Here is a 6,352-nt window from a genome sequence, read left to right as displayed (position 1 = left end):
GAAAGGAGCAGCAAAGCTCCCGACGCATCAAGCACAGCACAGACTTGTCCAGAAGGGAAGGAAGGGGGCTGGGACGGAGGGAGGGAGCAGTGGCTGCTTTCCAACCAGCATGGCACGCAGGTCACACCACCCTGTACCAGCCACCGCCGGAGGAAGGGGCTGGCCAGGGCTCCCGGCAGCGCAGGCGGGCTGTGGGATGGGGAGAGCCAGAGCTGGCTGCCAGCACAGCTCCCGCAGCCGCTGATGCTCCGCTCCGAGGAGGCGGCGCGGCTGGAGCCTGTGCGCACACGCAGCGCTCACAGATTGGAGCCAGGCCCGTCCTTCATCCCTGCGGAGCACCAGCCAACAGCTGCCCAGCCAAGGGAAGGGGCCGAGGGCAGCAGCTCCACTCGACACAGTCCTCCAGCTCAATGAAGCCCCACCACATGCTGAGGATCTGCTTGGAGAGGTCAAGGTGATGCCTGTTCCTGTTAAACCAGCCCTGTACCTCCTGTTTCAGGCAAAGAAGAGCATCCCATTCATATTTCATACAGGCTGCCAGTGCTTTTAAATCCCTTTAGAACTGTCACTCACTCTGAAGGTTTTACTGGGTGTCAGTGGTGACCCGACTTCGCAGGACAGACCTACTGAGCTGGTTTGCATCATTTTCCCTGTTCCCTGTATTATTCATTTCATCAGCAGGTAGGCTGCTCTGCAGTGTCTCACTAGGTGCAATGCCTCTCAGTTGTCTAGAAGTTTTGGGTCGATACTCTGAATTACCTTTCCATTTAAAAGTTGCCGGACACTTCTAACCAGTAATTCCCTCCTTTCTTTGCTTTTCTTTGTATGCAGTTATTTTCTTCATTTTTCATTTCCCCTGCCAGGTTGTTTTGTAGACATCTCTGTCCAGCACAGCCCCACGCTTTGTCTCTCAAACTTTAACTTCTGCATCAGTTTTCCTTTTGCTTGCAGATTATCTCAGCTGCAAAAGTTTCCCCAGATGAGATAGCTTTCTCAATATATAAAAATCTCTTTGGGAAATTACCAGGTTTTCATCTGTTCTTTTTAACTGTGGTGTTAAAATTTCATTTACTGAAACCAGTAGGAGAGTGAAAACTTTTAGAGTGTAGCTAAAATTTGATTGTTCTCTTTATTATACTGTGGTTATAATTAAATTAAATTGTTTTTAACTCTAGTTCTATCAGAGATTGTTTGCTCTCTAGTAAATACTTCAGGCTATTTTGTTTTGCATAGGTCTGTCCAGATTTTTCCATTTTGAGTTTTCGAGGTTTTTTTCTCCCATATGCGAGATGTGAGAGTTGTTTTCTCCTGAGAATAATCAAATCTCATCATATCTTGATGTGACATCAATAGTTTCTCAGCTTTTCAAAGAAAATGGAGAGCCTTTCACAATTTTTCTTTCACTGGTTTAATCAGAAACATAGATGATGTAGTTCTTAAGCCATAAGACATCCTCTTGTTTCATGAGGTTACTGGGGGGGGAACCCACAAACAAAACAGTCAAGATCCTGTCATTGTAGCTAATCAGAAGGAAAAAAAAGGGGGATAAGGAGAGGGGACTTAAGTACCTTACTGTATAGATGATGCTATCACTACAAAGAGCCAAGCAAATGAACTCTTCTAGCAGTGATCCTCCAGGGAACAGCCCTCATACTGCCTCGAGAGGGGCCTCCATGGAGGCTCAAAGGTTCTTGCAGGATTTGTTGTGGGAACACCTCTTTGAATTCCTGCCGAGCTAGGGCTGCCAGGGGGCTGTGGGGGGATGGTCAGGCCCTGCTGCTGGCTGCCAGAGGTGGTGGCTTGCCTGAGTGCACTGAGAGGGAGCCCTAGGTCTGCTCCAGGAAGATGCTGACAGTGTCTGGAGCAATGACTCCTGGAGTGACTGCGGCAGTCCTGACAAACCAGGGACTGTTTTTAGGAAGGACCGTGCCAGACGGGAATGTGCTTTTTCCAGATATTTTTCACACCAATCATCTTTTGCTTCACAAGTGATTTAGATCTTGCCAGGATTACATCTTGGCTGACTGCATGTTGGGGATTAAATTAAGTTTACTTATAGAATTTTAGACATTAGTAGTCTAGGGTTAAGTTTAATTGTAACTTGCTTACAGCTTAGCATGAGTGGGCCCTGGTCAAAGCCTGGGAACTTTAAATGCATTGTTTGTAAGCATGGAGAGCTAAGCAGGGGAGTAAACAGAGAAAGACTATCTTCAGATAAGGTTGAAGCCCTGGAGGGCCCCAAGCTGGAAGAAAAGAACAATTAATGGCCTGCCCACATGGACATGGAGAAAGAATCCAATGAGGTGTTGGAAAACTCCACACTATTAGGCAAGTAAGGAGCACGGGAAGAATCAGGTGCAGAGATTCTGAGGGATAAAGGCCCTTGGATTTCTTTGTTCTGGGTCCCTCTCCAGAGGCACCAGCTCAACAAACTCTGCCTCTGCCAACCCAGGGTCCAAACTCTTCCTTAACACTGTACAGCTTCTGGGGTGAAACAATTCACAGCTGAGTACCTGGAAAAAGTCCTTGAACTGTGTGGATGGCAGGAAATCTGGCATGATTGAGGTTCTTATTGGGGTGTTTGGTGTGAACTACTCAGCTCTTAAAGCAGTTGTGCAACTCAGAGAGCCTGTCCTGTGCAAGTCATAGGACAGCAGCTTTGCCTTGGAGCACATGCAGGAACCCTTGAAGCTGAAGGGATGTCAGGTACCAGTGCAGGAGCTGTGGATTGTGTATGAATCAGGAGAGCTTGACCAGACAGCACAAGCTATAGAGCACGTCAGGTTCTTCTACCAGTGCATCTGGAGGACTGGGATGAGGAGGATGACTTTGATTGCTTTGTGTGATGTGTTGAGCCTTGACTGAGGTTGCATTGTGACATCCTTGAACACCATGTGTCTTCTGGGCTTGTAGCTGATCGTGGGGAAAACCTAGAAATACAGTTTCACCATGACCTGTTGTCAGCTGTAAATGCTTGTTATGAAGGAGACACAGTTTTCATCTGTTCAGGTCACTGTGTTGGTTTAGTTGAACTCAAAGGCTAAGGCCTGCCAGAAAATATTGTGATAGAAAAACAAGGAAAAGCAGACCACTGTTTCGACTGTCCAGGAGCCACTGTAAGGATCTCTAGTTTGAAGTTAATGCAACATGATGTCATGGAGGGGATTTTCAATTTCCAACATGGGAAAACCACCCTGGAGAGCTGTGTGTTACAATGTGAAACCACAGGCATAACAGTGTAAACTGATCAGCTAGGCTAATGCCTAGCTACTGATGAAAAACTCAGATCTGTGTGGTGTCAAGGGTCCTGGTATGGAAATATATCCAGGTAGTGCATGCACTCTGTTAAACAACAGCATGCACTGCTGCAAGGAGGGAATACTTACAAAGAGCTTCTTAGATGAACATTATGATATTTCCAAGGAAACCATGGTCAATAATGTGATCCATAATAATGAAGGATATGGTGTGGTCCTGTTACTATAAAGTGACAAATATGTGTTAAGAGTATATATATTGCATGTGGAAACTTCACTTCCTTGCTGCAAGTCTGGGTATCATGGTAGAAAACACCTAAATGTTTGTCACTTAGAGACTTTTAAAGAAATGCCCGAGTCGAGTGAAAGCCTAATGCTAAGAGTGGTTGTAGTTGAGAATCTTAATCGATTCATCAGATCCAAAGTCATGTTTCATGTTTTGATGTTATGCCTTTATTTCTCAAGTGAAATCCTTATTAAAGGACAGGGGCTAAGAAAAAATAAAATATAAGAAAACCCCAAAACAAATCACACTACCAACATTAAAAATCAACAGCACCAAACCTACCAGGGTTCAAAAAGCATGTGGACAACACTCTCAGACACATGGTGTGATTCTTTGGGTTGTCCTGCGCAGGGCCAGGAGCTGTCACTTCGAAAATCCTTGTGGATCCCTTCCAACTCAGGACATTCAATGACGAGCTGGGCAGAGCACGAGAATCTCTTTGTGGCATTGTTCCTGCACAGTTTTGATCATGTTTTTGCACCAGGATGCCACAAGCGCGGTGCCAGGAACCGTAAATAAACAAGGGGAAACACTGCGCTTTGAAACCTGTCTCGTCCCAAAGGCAGATCTTGCTTTGCCATGGAAATGCTATTTCCTCCTGCTTTATCATACCAAGCTACAGCTCTGCCGTTTCACAGCCTTTTCTACGAGACCTCAGCTCCAAAGCCTCGCTGATGTCCCCGCTCCCGCTGTCTATCCCACCCTTTCTCCATTCCCTCGCCTCCCCGCCGCGCCCCGGGGGCGGGAGGCGGCAGCTGCCGCCTCTGCGGCAGCCCTGCAGGCCTGGGCCAGCCCCCCTCCTTCCTCTGGCAGCTCTGGAGGGCAGTCCCGGCACGTAGCTGCTCTGGCCGGGAGAGCGACAGAGGCAACTGTGCTGGGGCTAGCCAGAGTGGAGTTGGACCAGAGTGGTGCAGGAGCTGAACAACGGGCTAGGTGTGTCTTATAATGGCTGAGAACGAGCGGCCGATAAGGCAGAGGATAGGGGGCGGGTTGCGTGAGCGCAGCGGGGCAGCGGCAGCTCTGGGGACAGAATCACAGAAGCGATTAGGTTGGAAAAGACCTCACAGATCCTCGAGACCAACCTATGACCAAACACCACCATGTCAAACAGACCTGGCGCTAAGTGCCGTGTCCAGTATTTCCTTAAACACTTTCGGGGACATGACTCTCCCTGGGCAGCCTGTTCCAGTGTCTAATCACTCTTGATGTGAAGAGATTATTCCCAATGTCCAATCGAAACCTCCACTAGCACAGTTTAAGGCTATGTCCTCTCATGCTGTCACTGCTTACACGGGAGAAAAGACCGACCCCTACCCAGGTACAATCTCCTGTCAGGAAGTTGTAGAGTGATAAGGTCACCCCAGAGCCTCCTTTTCCGCATGCTAAACACCCCCCAGCCTCCTCAGCTGCTCCTCCTAAGACTTGTGCTCCAGACCCTTCAACAGCTCCATTGCCCTTCTCTGGGCCTGCTCCAGTACCTCAATGTCCTTCCTGGACAGAGGGAACCAGAAGTGGACAGAGAGATGAACGTTGCCCTTGTCCTGCTGGCCACACTATTTTTGATACAAGCCAGGATGCCAGGGGCCTTCTTGGCCACCCGGGCTGGTGTTCGGACAGCGGCTCCCCGCGGTGTGCGAGGCGTCACCCCCTCCCCAAGGACGCGGGTTCCCGGCTTGACTGAGACCTGAGGCCGAGCGACCGGGCCCGAACAGGAAACGCCACAGGCCTTGCTGATGGAGTCCTGAGGCCCCCCTGACATCTCGGCGGGGAGCAGCGCCGGGGGCTCCCCAGCCCTGAAGGGGAAGCGGCGCCTGACGGCGGGGAGCGCCGGGGCCGCCAACGCCCCCCTCCCGCGGCTCCCCGCGGGCTGCAGCACGGCCAGGTCTGAACCTGTTCCCGCCGGAGCCCGTGGCCGAGAGCCCAGACACGCCGCGGGGCCCTTGGCCGCCGTTTGAAATCGGCGCGCCCCGCCTCGCCCCCGCCCCCGCCTTCCCTCAGCCTCTCAGAGCCGTAAGGCAGGGCCCGGCCGCCATGCAACGCCACGCGCCTCCGGGGGCGGAAGCCCGGGCGCGGACAACGTCTATGGCCAAGCGGCAGCGGCTCAAGCGGCGGCTGCGTTAGGCTTGGCGGGCAGCATAGCAGCGGTCGCTACCGGCACCTGTGGGGCGTGCGCGGGAGGCCCGCCCCACAGGCCGCCGGTCCTTTTTGGGGTTTGGGACAATAAGAATTGGCGGGCGGTGGGAGGCGCGGCTGGGTGGCCCCGCCCGTCCTCAGGCGGCGGAAACGGGCGGTTGAGGCGGAGACGGGGTGGAGGTTCCTGCGCGAGCGGCGGCGACAGCAGGCGGCCGAGGGCCTGTGAGGGAGTCACGGTGGGCGCGGCTGGTCGGGCCCTTGGGGGCTAGCTGCCGCGGAAGCCCCGGAGGGGTTCAAGCCGATTTCAAGAATGGCGGCGACGAGCGCGCGCGATGATGTAACCGCAACGGCGCGCTGAGGGGCCGGGGCAGGCGGGACAAGAGCCCCGCTCCCGCGTTTCCCCGCTTCCCCGTTTCCCCTTTCCTGGTCCTCCCGCTGGTCCCCCCGTCCCAGCCGGCGCTTTCCGCGTCGCCCCCGCCCTCCACCCCGGCCCCCCTACTGCCCTCCCACCGCCTGGCAGCTTCCCCTTCGGCTCCCCGCCGCCGTTCCCGCCTCTCCCCCGGCTTCCGAGCTCCCTCGCTCGGCGCACCCCGGCCCCGTCTATGTTTCCGCGAGCTCTTGCCCCAGCTGCCCACCCTGCCCTTCCTCGGGAGTTGGAGCCCCTTCGCGAATCCCT

At 53.0% G+C, this 6,352-nt stretch overlaps 1 pseudogene; it reads left to right on the top strand.

Moving 5' to 3' along the window:
* Positions 1 to 243: 243 nt before the first annotated feature.
* LOC103761266 lies at positions 244 to 3,486 on the top strand (annotated as a pseudogene).
* The last annotated feature ends 2,866 nt before the right edge of the window (positions 3,487 to 6,352 follow it).

Source organism: Manacus vitellinus, unplaced genomic scaffold (assembly GCF_001715985.3).
Source record: "Manacus vitellinus isolate BGI_N305 unplaced genomic scaffold, ASM171598v3 scaffold_6_pilon, whole genome shotgun sequence".
Taxonomy (NCBI): domain Eukaryota; kingdom Metazoa; phylum Chordata; class Aves; order Passeriformes; family Pipridae; genus Manacus; species Manacus vitellinus.
This window is presented reverse-complemented; position numbering and strand designations above follow the sequence as displayed.